At 36.5% G+C, this 17,808-nt stretch overlaps 1 pseudogene; it reads left to right on the top strand.

Annotated features, from left to right (window-relative positions):
* LOC113771057 overlaps positions 1 to 17,172 on the top strand; it is a 28,507-nt pseudogene extending 11,335 nt beyond the window's left edge.
* Positions 17,173 to 17,808: the final 636 nt, after the last annotated feature.

The raw sequence follows: 17,808 nt of genomic DNA, 5'->3' as shown, positions 1-17,808 counted from the left end.
TATTCTTAGTTGAATTGTTTTAATTGTTATCGTTTATATAAAAACACCCCTGTGTTACTTTGGATTTCTTAAGAGAACAAATATCCCCAATCCCTGAGAATACGACCTTTCTTGCTCTGTTTACAAATTCATAATTATTTATGAAAAAATCATCCCATTCGGGTATATCGGATCAAGCAAACTCTTCGGGAATAGGGTGAATCAAGTAATTCATTGCACACCTAGAGTCCCTGCTCCAGTATTTGGAATCAGGTTTTGGCTACTTTAACTGGCAATTAGATTTATTTTATTATTGCACAGGTTTCGACAACCTGTCAATTTTTGGCGCCGTTGTCGGGGATTGGTTCCAGATTAATTTGTTTCTTTTTGAGTTCATCTTGTTTTAATTTTTTTATTTATTTTTCTCTTATTTTTTTATATAGTTTATAGCTGTTAACATTCTGTATTTTGATGATAGACTGGACTTTATTCCTGAATGGGGTTATGAGACTCGTGTTTTTCCTAATGATCAATTGGTTGTTGCAAATTGTGGAACTTATTTTGCCTCAATTTATTCAACCGACACATGCCCCGCATTTCAAGATAATCTAAGTGCTCCAATTGATACTTTTAGAGATTTTTCACCTCGATTTCAAACGTGGTATGACCCTTACCCAAACAGGTATGATCAAGGATTGTGGGATAATTTCAATTTTAATTATGCGACGGGGCCAATGGATTTTCAACAGCAAGAGTCTTAACAACCATCATCCATGTCAGGTATGTCTCTTGAAGAAATGATTGAATTACTAGCTGCTAATACATATCAATTTCATCAGAAGACACAAACGAGTATTCGTAACATAGCGGATCAAGTGCAACTATTGACATCCGGGATGGTGAATCAAGTGCATCTATTAACATTTAGGATAATGCAATTGGCTTCTCACATTTGTGAAAAATTGCCCTCACAGACTAACATCAATCTTGAGGAAGATGAGAGTGCAATTATCCGGCCAAATGACATGGAACTGCAAGAGTTTCAAGAAAAAGAATCTAAAGATGCAGTTGAAAAGGAAGTTGATGTGCAAAAAATGAGCCCCCAATATCAACTCGTCCAAGTGAATGAATCCAGTGAACAACCTCCAAATGCGGTGACATCTCCTCCATTCCTTAATCAATATTCTCTTGACTCTTATTTTTCAATTCCTGTTAATGAAATTGACTTTAGTATACCAGAAAATCTTGAATTTCATGACAGGAATAAATTAAGAGTGGCGATGGCAAGATATCTTGGACCAATAAATACATGTGAGGGAGGAGTGAGTGGAGAATTCAAATTATCGTTGACTTGTTTGGCGCCATTTACTAGTCCATGGAAGACCGTAACTCATGTGCTCAAGGATTACTCTATTTATGAGGGTTATCAGGACTATATAGAGGATGAATTATTAAAACGAGCCACAAGATTTTATCCTCCATGAACAAATATGACAATGTCTTGCCAAAAACGTTAAAGAAAGGCGCTCATTGGGAGGCAGCCCAATTTCTTTTAGTTATTTGTTCATTTTTGTTTGTTGGTTTAAATATGTTTTCCTTAAGTTTGACTGATATCTAGTTTCAATTTTCATTTTTGATGATTCGTAGGTATCTATCTGACATGACGCACCCGCGTCAACTGGGCGCCTGGCACATTGTGACTTCCTGGTGCTTAGTAAAAAGGGTTTCGATCCCCTTGACGTGCCCGCGTCAAGTCATCCGGAGAGCTCATCGTCAGAAGGGTTCTGGCCCTCATGACGCGCCCGCATCAAGTCACCTAGGAAGCTATTCACTTCGTGCCTTCATGACGTGCCCGCGTCATGTTCGCGGGAAAGCCTCACGCCCGCTGCCAACTCCACTTCACACCTTGCTCCGCCGCCAACCTCCCTTAGCCGCGCGACCCTTCAGCGTGCGCTGTTACGCAGCTTCTCTCGACGCCAACGACCACCACTACCTCACGCGACCGCTCTTTCTTCTCTTCCCCGCAAGCCCCCGGCCATCCGCGAGCACCGCCGCCTCTTGGGCTTGCCACGGCACCACAGCCCACCACCGTCTCGCTCTCACGCCACGCACGCGCGACACCAGCCACGCTTCGGTAACTCATGGAGTCGCCGCCGCAGTTCCTTCCGCCACCACCAACTACAGTCCCAGGGGTAGAGATGAGCGAATGACGAACATCGCCCGTCAAATGGCAAGGATGTCTCAGAATCTGGTCTCGTACCTTCACCACGTTGGTTTCCCTCCGCAGCTGCCAAATACCCCTTAGCCACTCAAAAGGGAAGTTTTGTTGTCCTTTTCGCTTTAATTGCTTTATTTCCTCCATTGAGGACAATGTAGGATCTAGGTATGGAGGGAGGGACAGCTGTGCTAGTTTTTCTAGTTTTTAGTTTTTAGATGTTCTTCTTTTATTTTTAGTTTGTTATTTGTCTAGTCTTAGTTTACTTTCTTTTTTTTTATGAATACCACAGTTTGATGTTAAATTGTTGACTCTAATTCTGCTATTGTCAAGTTTTAATAATAAAAATGTATCAAGTTAATGTGGTTGAGTCTAAAAATATCTCTTTGGTGAATATCGGTGATTGTTTTACTCTTATAATTTTTGGTTAACTTCCCTAGGCATAGGGAATGATTGTTGACATTTTCATGTGAATTGGTCCGGTTATTAACCGTAGTTCTCCATGTTTGAAAATGAGGCTAGCTGATGCAAATTTTCTTTTAATTTTTGTGTTATATTGAGTTTTTGTGTTATTTAGCTGTGAATAAGAGTTGACTGTACTCCGCTAGTCTTTACTACCGAATAACCGGGGATCTTCACCAAAAGTGTCGATTCCCGCGACAAAAAGTAGTAATTACTATGAGTACGTGGTCACGTGGCGATAGAAGCTGAGTAACCAGGCTCTTTCATTTGACAAATGTCAGAATTCGCGTCAAAAGGCTCCAATGGCTAGAGACTAAATCTTTTGTTACTATTGAAAAAAAAAGGAAAAAAATAGAAAACATGAAAAAATAAAGTGAAGGTTGTGTTAGTGTGTGATAAAAGTTAGCTTGCCGATTTATGAATTTAGTGTTGAGATGTTGGTTAATAGTTGGACCATTTGATGATAAATGTTGTGCGTCATTCCTTTTTTTTAGATTAGTTCACCTGAAATTAGAGGAGTTTGTGGTTTAGAAACTAACCGAAATGATGTTTCTTGGATCTTGATCACTGATGCTAGATATATGTTTTCTCCTTGGTATCTTGGCAATATGGTAGATAGAGCAATAGCCATTGTCAAATGGTGGTGGTCGTTTGCTGTTATCATGCTTGAGCGCAAGCATGGTTTAGGTGTGGGGGGAATTGATAGGTTGCAATTTTACCATTTATTTTATTATTAATTTTTCCTATTGTCTGACCTGATGTGGATTAATTGTTAGATTCTGCTCACTTTTGAAGAATTGACATTTATTATAGGGAGTAGAACGAAAATATCATAACAAGTGCCAATTTGGCAGTCATCAGGAAGGACTCCAAGTGGCAGGCGTCCAGGAGTATTTTTGGAATATCAAGACGTGACCCTTTTTGGTAATTTACGGAAGACAGCATAAAAGAAGAAAAGGAACGAAGGGCTAGAGTCTTCTTCCTCTCGGGGGGGAGCGGCCGCACAGTAGCAGTAGGCTACTTAAATACGAAATGGAGATTGCAGAGGATTAGCACTATCTTGGGAGAGCTTTTGCTCTTTGACTTTTCTTTTGTTAGTTTAGGAGTAGCTTCAATTCACGCATGTCAGGAGAACATTGGAGACCTTTGACTTTTCTTTTCGGCTTCTAGTATCTTTTTCTTCCTTCGTATGATGAGATGAAGGGAAGACATTAAATCATCCTCTGTAACTTTGCTTTTCTTTATTCCTTCGATCGGATTGAATTTCCCCATTTTCCAATCAATGGCCGATGCTTTCTCTTCGAGTTCGTGTGGGTCTTTTGCATTGGGGATGAGCTAAATTCCCTTTTCTAGTTAAGGAACAACGGATGCTTTGATTCGCCTAAAAATTGTGAGATCGATTTAATTTTCTCTTTTTCTTTTATTTATTAGTATTTGCATATTCTCTAATTACAGTGCTTATGCTTGTTTGATTAATTGATTGTCTTGAATTCGGATAATTAGTTGATTGGGTAATCTATTGTCAATTAGGACATTAAATCCGTAATTGTTTAATTGCTCTGAAATACTGACAACTGGCATAATTGAATTTGTATCAGGGGAATACGCGGGCTAATCTGAAATAACTCTGATAGTGCGTTATTTGATTAGAATAGGGCTGCTCTAATACGTAATGCAATTGGGGAATTAAATTTTACGGGCGTACCTAGGATTATTTCTCAATTAGAGCAGTGATTAACAGGCGTACCTTAATCACCGGCACAGTAAGGAGGGGTTGACTGTCATCGTTTGTTTGGTAGTTATAACCTATTTATTAATAAATAATTGAAAATACTTGTGCATCAATGATCAATTAGGTGAACCATTGCTGAAGTTATTTCTTGGCTGGACCTTTAATTATTATTATTTTGATTTTAGTGAATTGTAATTTAATTTTTAGTTGACTATTTTATTCTTAGTTGAATTGTTTTAATTGTTATCGTTTATACAAAAACACCCCCTGTGTTACTTTGGATTTCTTAAGAAAATAAATATTCCCAATCCCTGAGGATACGACCCTACTTGCTCTGTCTACAAATTCATAATTATTTGTGAAAAAATCATCCCATTCGGGTATATCAGATCAAGCAAATTCTTCGGGAATAGGGTGAATCAAGTAACCCATTGCACACCTAGAGTCCCTGCTCAAGTACTTGGAATCGGGTTTTGGCTACTTTTACTGGCAATTAGGTTTATTTTATTATTGTACAGGGTTCGACAACCTGTCACCGAGTAACCGGGCATTGGCATCTATAAATATCGATTTTCGCGTAAAAAAGTATTTGAATTACGAGTATGCATAGCAATTTAAATAAGTGAAATGTTGAGTAACTGGAGATTTTCACCTAAAAGTGTCGATTTTCGCGTAAAAAAGCATTTTCACTATTTAAGTAAAAAATCAAGTGTGAATAAGTCCCTCTTAGTTGTAGAATTTTTGAGAAAAAGATAATTATAGGAGGAGAAAGGCTATAAAACGACTTTGTGATTTGCTTATTTGTAAAATTAGGTTAGAGTGAGAGATTAAGTTTAACTTGTTAAAATTAGGGTATAATTATCTTTCCTTTACTTGATATTATGAGTATTTAGTATAATTTGAATAATTGTATAATGATTGTTCCCAAATCATGAGGAATTAAATTTGACAATAATGCATATATTGTTTCACCTTTTGAATCATTGTGGTTGATTATGTGTGGATTGCTTGAAGATAAGCAATGATTTAAGTGTGGGAGAATTTGATAAATGACTAATTTACGTTATATTTGAATGATATTTTATGTTATTTTTAGTCACTTTGGTTATATTATTGGAAGAAAATGAATCATTTTGGCTATAATTGGGGAAAAATGTTCTTAAATGATTAAATGAGGTTTTTATCACTTTTTACTTGCATTTTGTGCATTTTGACAGCTTTGACATATTTTAGTATTTCGACTATAACTTGAGCTACAGTGATCGGATTGAGATGATTCTTAAACCAATTTGAAGATAAAAGATAGATCTACAACTTTGGTGAAGACATTGAAATCCAGTTTGAAGGTTTTCAAGGTCAAAAAGTCAAATTACAGTAGCCAATTTCTATTGGTCGAAGCTGAAATAGGGCATTGAGCAGTCAAGGGTATTTTAGTCATTTCTCAGCATACACAAATCTAAATGAGGTGATTCTTGATGCATTGGAAAGCTAACTCAAAGAGGTGATTCTTGATGCATTGGAAAGCTAACTCAAAGAGCTACAAGTTTTATGTTTTGATCAAGAGTTAAATCAACTTCTATCATCAAGAAAAATTCAGTTGAAGTTGAGGCAAAAATTGGAGCAGAGCTGGAAATTGAACAGAAATTGCACAAAAGGTCACTGTATCAATCCGGCCGGAAATTGGCCGGATTTATGGCCGGATTGTGGTCAGAAAAGGCTGCTCTTTACGCGGACAACTTGATTTCACCTCCAACAAGTCACATGTAATGCTAGACATGTGACAACCACTTTGCAGCTGTAAAAGGGTGGTGTAAACCTCATTCTTTGACCACTTTTTACCTTTATATAGTCAAAACCATTACAAGATTGAGGAGAGACATACGGGAGAAAGTTTAGAGTCTGCAGAAATGTAGTTCTTCCATTTTCTAAATGTTAGATTAATATAGTATAGGATAGTTAGTTAGTTAGTTCATCCATCTTGTTTATTTGCTAGATGAAGAAGAGGTTGGAGGATGAAGAAGGCAAGGAGATGAACTCATGTGACAAGAGTTACATTCCTTTCCAACTCTTTATCTTTTGTACTTCATTCCAAGTTTAGTTAATATACAAATTATGGATTTATATGTTATTTTGTGTTTCTAAAGTTTATGCCTTGGGTTTAGTTGAACTTTCTATGATTGCTAGTATTTATTATTTGGCTGTTTGATGCCATTATTTTGAGCAAGTTATTTAGCACTTTATCTCTTTAAATCATGATTAATCTGGTACCATTAATTGTGATTATCTAAGGTGTTGTTTCTGCAATGAAAATTGAGATTTAACACTGGTTCAAGAAGTGCTAAACATAGGGAGTACACTCACGAGAGTATATGTGCACCTATGTGGTTTTAGTGATTCATTTCATGTAATTTCACAGAAGAAATGAACTTGTAACTAATTTCATAACCATGAGAATAGGTATGGATTAGTTATGAGTATAATTGATTCACTACGAAAGTAGGATTCATATGCATAAGGAAATTACACCATAACTAGCCAAGATAGTAGTTCTCAATGATCCCAAAATAGCACTTGCATGAGTAGTTAGGGATACCATAACCTAAAGAGCTTTCATTTGTTATTTTGCATAAGTTCAGTAGGTTTCATTTCTTATAATTCATTGATAGTCTAAATAATAGAGAAACTTTAGTAGTGCCGGTAATTGTTCAATCTTTCTCGTGGAATCGACCCGATATATACCCTAAACTATTAGTTGACCTGTATACTTGCAGTGAAACGGGTGTATTTCGGATTTTTTAACTTGTACGTATAGCAAAATCCCGTCACGCCACAATCAAGCTGATTACTTGATTGATAAATCGGTGAATCACCTTAGGCCTACTCTAAAATGTTCAAGGTCGGTTTTGATAAGCCAAAAGAACCCTTTCTCTCAAAAAAGAAATCTGAAAATTTTCTCAAAATATTATTCACTGTATGACAAACATAAAACTAAGGCTTTTTATAGCCTTTACAAGACACAATACTCCTAATCATACTAGAACTCACTTAACTAATCCTTAACTACCTAGAAGTAACTAATCATTATTATGGTCAACATGACCCTAACATTTTATTCTTCTAAAAGTAACGACTCAACTTAACATGAAACCAACTAATATTACTCGAACCAACCTCAACCAATTGGCTAGAAACTTGGGAAAAATAAATGACTACTACAACTAATAACTCAATCATCCACTAAAACACAACTTGATGACCATTCTTGATGTAAATGACTTTGACATGTTTCAAAGCTAACAAGATTTCGTATCATTTCCCTGCTCTTAAAAGTGATTTGATCACAAATCGATGCACGAAGGGACACAAGAAGAGTTACATATCATCAGGATTACCTCATGATGAACACGACCAAGAATTGCATCCAATACAAGGACCACCATAGGCAATGCTGGAAATGGCCGATTACAGTACCTTGAAACTCCTGGACCAACTTCAATGCTTGTGTATCAATGAGATATAAATCTTCAAATTGGTACGTAGCATCTTCTATGAAACCAAACTCTTCAAGCTCAATGAAACTCGCAAATTGCAAAATCTGATTTGGTAATGTTAGAATTTCACTTGGACTATCTACAAGTCGAAAATAGTAGTTGTAATGCTCATTGAGGAACGCAATCTTTAAACGAACTCTTGGTACACAATCAGTCCCAAAGGTTAGTCGACAACTCACAAAAAAGAAATAAATGTGTAAAAGAAACATAGACATGATAAGAAGGAAGAAATGAAGGCAATAAGATATAAATTTCTAGAATTGTGTCATTGACATCTTCACAAAAAGGAATGGCAGCAAGGTTGGTTGAAATTGGACAGCAATCATGCAATTCCATGTCCTCTTGCTTAACCTGCAAAAAGGAAGGAAAACTAGTAGCAAACAAGTTAGTAAAGTTACAAGAAAGAATCTCACATGCTCAACTCATACTAGCAAACAATGTTTCCTATTTTTATACACCTCTTTGGCCGAACTAACTAATGCCTTTCTCTCATCACCACTCTCGGCCTCACTCCTTTCCTTTTTCCACAACTCATACTCTAACTCGCATTCCTCATGTAACCTCACTTAATCCTCTTGGACCTGTCTAGGAATAGGGGGAACAAGAGTAACCTTTCTATCACCATGCATGAATGAATACTTATTAACTCGTCCGTCGAAGTGGATAGTTTTGTCAAATTGCCAAGGATGGCCTAAGATCAAATGGCTTGCTTGCATTGGTACCATGTCACATACCACTTCATCTTCATACTTACCAATGCGGAATGGTACGTTCACTTGCCTATAAACTAGTTCACCACCATTATTATTTAGTCATTGGAGTCGATATGGTTTTGGGTGCTTGGTGGTTGGAAGAGTCAATTTCTCAACCATGAACAAACTCATTACATTTGTGCAACTTCCACCATCAATTATTAGACTATACAACTTGTCCTTGATGTGACAAGTGTCGAATAAATTCTCCCTTTGCACATCTTCCTCCTCTATGGCTCGAGTAGTAAGCACTTTTCGGACAACCAAGAAGCCAATTTTACCCTTAATAGGCAATTCTTCCTCAGAGTTATCGCTTTTCTCCACTAAAGGTGGCATACCTTCACAATCGTCCTCATTATCCGATACAACTTCTCCATTTGGCAAGATAAGCATGGTCCTCTGGTTGAGATATTGAGATATTATGTGTCCAAAACCTTGACACTTAAAGCATTTAGTCTCTCTACTTCGTGGTTTTAGAGTGTGTGTACCAAACTCAACCTTGATTTTAGCTGCTAGTTTTACATCATGTAGATTTTTCGTGATTGAGAAGGAACCGAGCTCTTTTCATCACTTCTTGAAGTAGAATTTCGGCAATTTTCAGTTTGATAGTTAGAATTAGGAAGAGTGTTACCCCTCCTCTTGAGGCACCTTTTCATCTTCTCCGCTTTGTCCAACAACTCATTCATAGCTAGATAGCGTTGGAACTCAACTATCTCTACAGTTTCAGGCCTCAGACCATTTAAAAACTTGGACATTGTAGATTCTAAATCTTCTTGCACGTCGACCCTCATCGTAGCTATCTCTATCTCCTTGTAATAATCTTCCACAGACATATTGCCTTGAGTAAGAGTTTGTAACCTATTATGCAAGTCTCGATGATAATAGTTAGGCACAAATCTCTTTCGCATCAATCCTCACAACTCCTCCTAAGTTTCAATAGCCCGCTCACGATTCCTTCTACGACTAAGGCATAGTTGATCTTACCATACCGATGCATAGTCAGTGAACTCCACGGTTGCAAGTTTTACTTTCTGCTCATCCATGTAATTATTGCATTCAAATATCGTCTCGATCTTCTTCTCCCATTCGAAGTAAGTCTCGGGGTCGGATTTTCCTTGGAAAGATAGAATTTTCAGCTTTATTCCCTTGATTTGATCATCACCTCTGTTATTGATGTTTCGGACAGCCCTTGTTCGACCTTCATCCTCCTCATATTCATCATTAGAAGCTCTATTTTCTACTCTATTACTCCTTCCTTGGATTGTTCCACTTCGATTTTGGCAATTTTCAAGACGATCTATCCGTTCATGTAATGAGTCAAATTCCAATCTCATCTTACTTTGGAATTCACTCATCATAGCCTCCATGATAAGTTTAGAGTCAGCAATGCGTGATTCCTCTCAGATTGACATGTTAAGGTAACCTGCAAAAAGGTAAGAAAGAAACAAGTGTACATTGCCTCACACACTCCCTTACGTATTTACCCTCAATGCTTGTCTTTGCACTCAATCACTCTAATGAGCTCACAATCAAGCTCTAATGGGTGTTACTTGATGGTCTTGAATAACTTAGAACTATCCTTAAGATGAAACTTTACTTATCAAGTAGTATTCATAAGATTGTAGCACAATCAGAATTTTTCAAGCAAAAACAAGAGTTGAACTCGGAAAAAAGGTGCTGGAAATTTGCTGAAATTAGGCCTCAAGTATGCTAGAATTTGCGTGAAGTGAATGCTGGAAAACGGTACATAACAAAGATGAAATTTTTTTTTCAGATTTACGCCTCTAAAGATGCTGGAAATTTCATTTAAACAACAGCAAGAATAGGGGTGTTTCGCGAATCGAGCCGTTCGCGAGCCGATCGCGAACGGCTCGAATACTAGCTCAACTCGAACTCGTCAATATCGAGCTCGAGTCGAGCTCGAGCTAATTAAGTCGATCTCGAGCTCGAGCTCGAGCTCGAGCTCAAAAACATTAAACTCGTTGGCTCGCGAGCTCAATTATATATATTTTTTATTTTTTATTGGTTATTTTAATAGTAAAATTACATATATATCCCTAATATTTTATTATTTGTTAAAAAAAATATTTTTTTATTCATTTTAAAAATAAATAATTATTTTTTATTTTTTAAAAATAAAATAATTATTATTATTTTTTTATTTTTTAAGCTCGAGCTCGAGCTTGATATTTTGAGCTCGTCGAGCTCGAGCTCACAAAATTAACTCGAGCTCGGCTCGATTAGCCAAAGCTCGACTCGAGTTCGGCTCGTTTGCACCCCTAAGCAAGAATGACTCTAGAATTCAGACCAAGAAATTTTGAAGAAAGAAGACACGACTTTCCTAATTGCAAGCAGAATTGAATGTTGCACTTGGAGCAAGGAAAATTTCTGGTTTGCTGCGTTTTTTTTTCTGGTGGAACAAGAATTTATGGTGCTTTGGTTTATTTCCAAAAAGGTTTGGACAAGAAAGAATCAGTTATGGTAGTACTAGGGGAATCCGATTTGAATTTGGATACTTGCACGCGGCTTTTCCTTCTTGTTTACAATAGCGTGCTGCCTTTTTCTTTGTTGTTTTCCAAAACAACTAATTTTCAGGTGGTTTTCAACGGATCAAGATATTCAAGGCTGCTGGAAATTTTTTTCCACTTTTCCCAAAACAGGTTCGGATTTGGTTTAAGGAAAAAAAAAATCTGTTTTGGAGCAAGGACTAAGTTTAGTGCAAGAATTCGGCTTCAATGTTTGTCTTTCAAGACCTGGAAACCAAAACAAGATTCTTTAGTTTCCACCAACAAGATTTCAAGATTTCAAAAATTCAAGAGTTGTTCTTCAACAAAGTCAAGAGATCTTCAAGCTTGGTTTAAGAAATTCAAGAACTTCACAAGTTTAGTTCAAGAACTTCAAGAAACTTGCTGAAATTTTGGGCAACAAAGATTCAATCAAGAAACCTCCAAGAACTTCAAGAATCACCACAAAACAACAACTTTGCAATTCAAGATTTCAAGAAACGACTCAACACAAGGAACGACTCAACTAAGAACTTGATTTCCTCCAGAAACCCTAGGTAAGTTTTGAATTTCTCAAGAAAATTCTATGAACAGAATTTTTTTAAAAAATTTTCAGGAACTGTATCAAGATGAAACTACAAAACTAACAGAAAATTGAATTAGATGAATAGTGATTTTGGAATGAACAGTAGTTGCTATAGTAGCAATGAACAGTAATCACTACAGTATGATGAACAGTATGATTTTTTTAACAATAATCAAAACTAGAAAATAAGACACGAATCAGGAAAGACCTAAAACAGCAAACAACCAAGAATACGAAGAAACAAGAAACCCTAGAAACTTAAAGAAAATAAGGATAAAATGTTGATACCTTTCAACTAGCTCTAATACCAATTGATACGATTCTCGATACGCCAACATAAATCAAGAACATGAACCACAAGCCCTGGACCTAGGTTAAGGTATAACGCTTAGGGATGGAATTCGTAATCAATGAAGGACCGTGTGAGATTGATTAGAATGGGTAGAACGACGCCACAATCAGGGTGATTACTTGATTGATAAGTCGTCGAATCACCATAGACCTACTCTAAGATGTTCAAGATCGGCTTTCACAAGCCAAAAGAACCCTTTCTCTCAAGAAAGAAATCTGAAATTTTTCTCAAAATATTATCCACTGTATGACAAACGTAAAACAGATTTTTTTATAGCCTTTACAATACACAATACTCCTAACCATACTAGTACTCACTTAATTAATCATTAACTATCTAGAAGTAACTAATCCTTACTATGGTCAACATGACCCCAGCCTTTTATTCTTCTAAAAGTAACAACTCAACTTAACATAAAACCAACTAACTTTACTCGAACCTACCTCAACCAACTGGCTGGAAAATTTGGTAAAATAAACGACTACTATAACTAATAACTCACTCATCCACTAAAACACAACTTGATGACCATTCTTGATGCAAACGACTTTGACAAGCTTCAAAGCTAACAAGATTCCGTATCAGGATTAATTAAGACTAAAATGAATGGTAGCAAAAATCATAAAGGATGTTTGTGATAAGAGTCTGGGTAGATAATGGTGGAAATGAAATTTATGTTTGGTTAGTTTGCTAAAGTGGTTGGGTAAAAGATTAGGCTGAGGAGAATCTATGCAAGTTGTTTAAACTAGTTGTTATGCTATTTATGGATTCAAACAATTATTTTACTATTAATACAAACTTAATGAAGAAATTTCAATGTTTAATAGCATCAGCTTTAGAGTGATCAATTAGAAAGAGCATCCAATACTATTTTGATTGACATTAATTTCTACAAGCAATCTCCATCGAAGAAGATCCCTCGCACGATTGAAAACACAGGGGAGCTTGATGAGACTATCTACAAGCCTAATGATGAGAAGCTAATTCCTTTTGCATTTTTGACTTTCTTTTCGCACTCAAGGTACTGATTGGGAAAGAATTCTTGGGAAATTTGATTCAATCGCAGGTTATCCTGTCTGTTTCTTATTTGCTTTTCTTGCCTTTTGCTTTTGTCTCTATTTGCCGGAAATGATGCAGATGAATTTAGTTCGATTTTGAAGCAAAACAATACTCCTAAGATACTCACAACCACTTGTCATTTCAGTTCTATTATATGTGTGCCTATTTGTCTGTAAACTAGTGCCTGTAATTTCACATCATCTTTAGTGATTTTCTCTACTTAAACTCTTGCTCATGTTTTGTTAATCTATTTTTTTTTGTATAAATTCTTATTCTCTAGAGGGGACCTGCTTTTATACCAGATCTACTCTCCATGAACCCAAATGCACACTATTTTAAGAGAGGAACCTACGATATTAAAAATATTTTTTTTCTAAATTTCTGTTAATTCTTTTCCTTTCTTTAGAAAAAACTAGAAAGTAGTTTTTATTCCTGCTCACTTTGCTTATATAGATTGTAGAATATGCAAAAAATAAAACTTCACATCTATTATCGTTTTCCACACTAACTGCCAAGAACCAAGTTAAAGCATGCAACCCTTGTCTAGCATTTATACTTAATCATCACCTCTGGCTTTTTTCGTCTCATAATGAATTAGTATGAAATCTTAATCATGAACTTTTCTTCAGATGCTTTATTAATAATGGCATTACCTGATGAACCTACTGTCATTTCAAGCTATCAAAGCTGCTTCTATGGAAGGATATCAAGGTTTGTTGGACCTCTGTTCTTTTTTCAGAATCTTGTCTAAGCTACTAAGTTATTTAATTAGGAAAAATTTTCTCTTAAGAGAAGAAACTAATAGTTTGGTAAGTTGGTGAACATATAAAGTGTGTTAGTCTACACTCTAATCCATATGAAATATTGTAATTTCTAATCATTCTTTAGTTAAAAGTACTTTCAAAAGACTTTGGACAGACCTCTAATTTCTTTGTTTCAATATCCTGCTCTTCTTTTCTCTCTTTCATTTATTTAGTTTTTTGTGGTAATGTGGTATTTTAAATAGTGATGTGCTTCCTCCTGGGGGCTTGTTTTGTGGAAATGGCCGTTGTTTTCATGAATATTTCAGCGTGTTTAACATTAATATGTACTGAGACCTTGCTTTTCTTTATTGCATTTCTTGTGTTGCAGTTATACTTGGATAATGTTTTAATCTCATTTGCTTGCAGAATCATGGTAATCCAACTAGCCACAAACTTGAGCTAGTCTTGAATAACTTCACAATGTGCTCGGGACATCATCTTGGGAGGTGATTTCCTACTTTATCTAGATATTATGTTTAATATAGTAACACTAAATTTATTTCTGTCGTATGGTGTGGATTTATGTGGATCATCTTTCTCCCTCGCTCACTATTTTTGTGTATGTCTAATTGTGTGTCTATACCCTTCCCCCTTAGAATATATTTGGATGAATAATTTCAGCAAATGGTTTGTATCTTTTGCCCATTAGGATATATCTTCATATTCAGTGAATGTGACTCTTCCATGAATCATTTTTTCGAATAGGTTGATACAATCACTTTCCTACATGATCCCAATTTTCGTGGTCATCGAGTTGTAACATTTCACAATTAGCGTGATTTTGTGCTTTCGCCATTACCGGGTGTATTCTTCGCATTTAAGGAGTGTGTTCTGTTCCACATGTTCACTTGCAATTGTATTGTGATACCTAAGTGTCTTGTAAAGGATTTTGTGTGAAGAAATAAAATTTTGTAGTGAAAAGTGAAAGATCTAAAGTTGAGTGACTAATGTGTTAATAAGTGAAAGTTGAAAGAATAAAAGTTGTAGCGGGATTTCACTATTCATCTTTGCCAAAATTTCTTCATCTTTTTTGTTTCCTTTCTTCCTTCTTTCTCGAATAAAACCCTTTCTTATTGCTCTTCTTTTTCCATACAATCAAGAAGGATTCTTGACAAATCAAGCACAAGTAAAGAGTGAGGAGTTAGGAAATTCTACTTTGCCAACTAACCAAGGCATTTTCTTGAAACTTTGAGCATGATCTTGTTTTTTTTTTATTGTGGTGATTGGGTGGTATTTGGTTCAAATCCTTGGTTAGCTTCCATGGTTATGGTGTATAGAGTTTGTTTTGGTCTCTATTTTCATGTTGGTATAGGGCTATCATCAATATGAAAAGGAGAAATGTCGAGGGAAATAAATGACTTGAGTTAGTACTTCATTCTCAAGATTGTTTATGTATTTACATGACTTTGGGAGCTGAAATTTATTGATTTTGACAACTATGAAGGTTGGCAGATGACTTAAGATGGAAATGGAATTTGAATATGGAATTTGGAACTTGTTTTTGCCCTGAAAACGTGGTGAAAATTCATGGTTAGATTGTTCAAAAATATTGGCGGATTCAATTTTTTGTGTAGACATACTTCTGTGTTTTGGTCATAACTTGATGTAGAAAACTCGGATTTAGGTGCCGTTTGTTGCTTTGGAAACTAGATTCAGAGCACCTTAATTTTGTATAAATATCTTGCCCTTTTTTGTCTTTCTGAAAGTCAATGACCCTTTAAATTTGACCTTTATGTTCTGCTTTGATGAGGAAATAATCTTTTGTTAGGAATTAGTGGTTAACGTTTGTTGCATTGGAAACTAAATTCAGAGGGCTTTAATTTTGTATAAATATCTTGCCCTATTTTTGTCTTTTTGAAAGTCAATGACCCTTTAAAGTTAACCTATATGTTCCGCTTTGATGAGGAAATGATCTTTTGTTAGGAATTAGTGGTTAAGGGTAATATTAGGCTCCTTTTTATGATAATTTGGAATAACTTGGTATCTTTAAGATTGTGATTGAGTATTTTATTATTATGTCTAGGTGAGGAAGGCAACCATTATTTCAATTATTTGAACTAACGTGGGTATCCATTGGACCGAGATTAGTGGTGCATGTATCCTTTATCTTTTGAAAGATGATTTTGAAAGCTACTTGTTTAATTGCCAAAGTGGCACGAGCATGTATAATTTGTGATATTTGTTATTACTCTTGCCATGGTCATCAGTATAAGCGACTATTAATGGGACTAGTTCCTAACATGTAGTTGGTATATGAAACGAGTTAACCATGTTGTAGTTAGCAATATGAAACGGACTAACCATGTGGTAGTTGGCACTATAAACTGCATTAACTGGTTAAATTAACAAGGGAAATTTGCCAAATTGGTCCCTAACATTTACCAAAAACACTTTTTTAGTCCTTTACATATAAAATCAGCCAAAATGGTCCTTCACATTTAAATTGTGAGCCAATGTGGTCCTATTGCTCGTTTTTGCTCATTTCTCCGGCTAAAAATAGCACGCCTCTCTCACGTAGTCATATTTTTAGGGGCAAAACCGGAAACACATTTCATTACCTGTTAAAAGTAAAAAGTATGGACAACCACCAAAATACACATTTCACCTTTGGCCCTCAAAGTTTCAAGAAACCTGAATTGCATCCCCGAATGGTGGCGAAAATTATTTTGTAATTCTCCTGTATAAGTGATGTGCTTGATGAATCCATAGATCTGGTTCTTGTTTACTTATATCCAAAAGTCCTAACCTTTCTATTCTAAGTGAGAGTCTAACAAGTCCAGGACATTTGTGCAACATCGATCCCACGAATCCAATTTGGGCCTTAGCTGGAACCCTAAGCCTCAGCTCCTCCGCCGCCCGCCAAAGCCGCTTACTCGTGTCCCTCCATCCTTTGCAAACCCTGGCCGCCGACAACAGTGTTGGAGGCGGGAGCCTCCTCAACACCTCCCACAGACAACTCATCAGCAGCTTCCCGGACCCGGCAAGATCCGATTCGGGGCTCCAGCTCGAGAAGCTCCTCCTCGTCCTCCTGGTGCTCTTCCTCATCCTCTCCCTCGTCTTGCGAGTCCCTCGCATCAATATCATCGTCGAAGGAGAGAGCTTGCCGGAGGTTGGAGAAATGCTGGCGATGAGGAGGGGGAGGGGGAGGACGGACAGTGGAGAGAGGAGAAGGGATAGCGAGGGAGAAGGCGGCTGAGTCAGTTGAGGGCGTGGCGGTGGGATGCAATTTAGGGTTTCTTGAAACTTTGAGGGCCAAAGGTGAAATGTGTATTTTGGTGGTTGTCCACACCTTTTACTTTTAACAGGTAATGAAATGTGTTTCCGGTTTTGCCCCTAAAAATATGACCACGTGAGAGAGGCGTGCTATTTTTAGCCGGAGAAATGAGCAAAAACGAGCAATAGGACCACATTGGCTCGCAATTTAAATGTGAAGGACCATTTTGGCTGATTTTATATGTAAAGGACTAAAAAAGTGTTTTTGGTAAATGTTAGGGACCAATTTGGCAAATTTCCCAATTAACAACTAGATATGTGGGGTCAATTGTTGTCTTATGGTTTGAACTCTTTTATATTTGTGACGTATGACATGCCATTAAGATGTTTGTAATGACCATATTCTTATAAAGGTATATGTATACGTTAATAATGTTTAAAATGTACTTTGTATGTAACATGCTCAGACTAATAATAAGATACATGCGCTACTTATTGAGTGAGATTTCGCCCATCCTTTGTTGTTATTATGCAGTTAATGATGAGTTCATTAAGGTGGACCTTGATAGCTCATGGGCATGGTAATGGAGATGGAGATGG

Source organism: Coffea eugenioides, chromosome 1 (assembly GCF_003713205.1).
Source record: "Coffea eugenioides isolate CCC68of chromosome 1, Ceug_1.0, whole genome shotgun sequence".
Taxonomy (NCBI): Eukaryota; Viridiplantae; Streptophyta; class Magnoliopsida; order Gentianales; family Rubiaceae; genus Coffea; species Coffea eugenioides.
The sequence above is the reverse complement of the archived record's forward strand: the minus strand, read 5'-3'. Positions and strand labels throughout refer to the sequence as shown.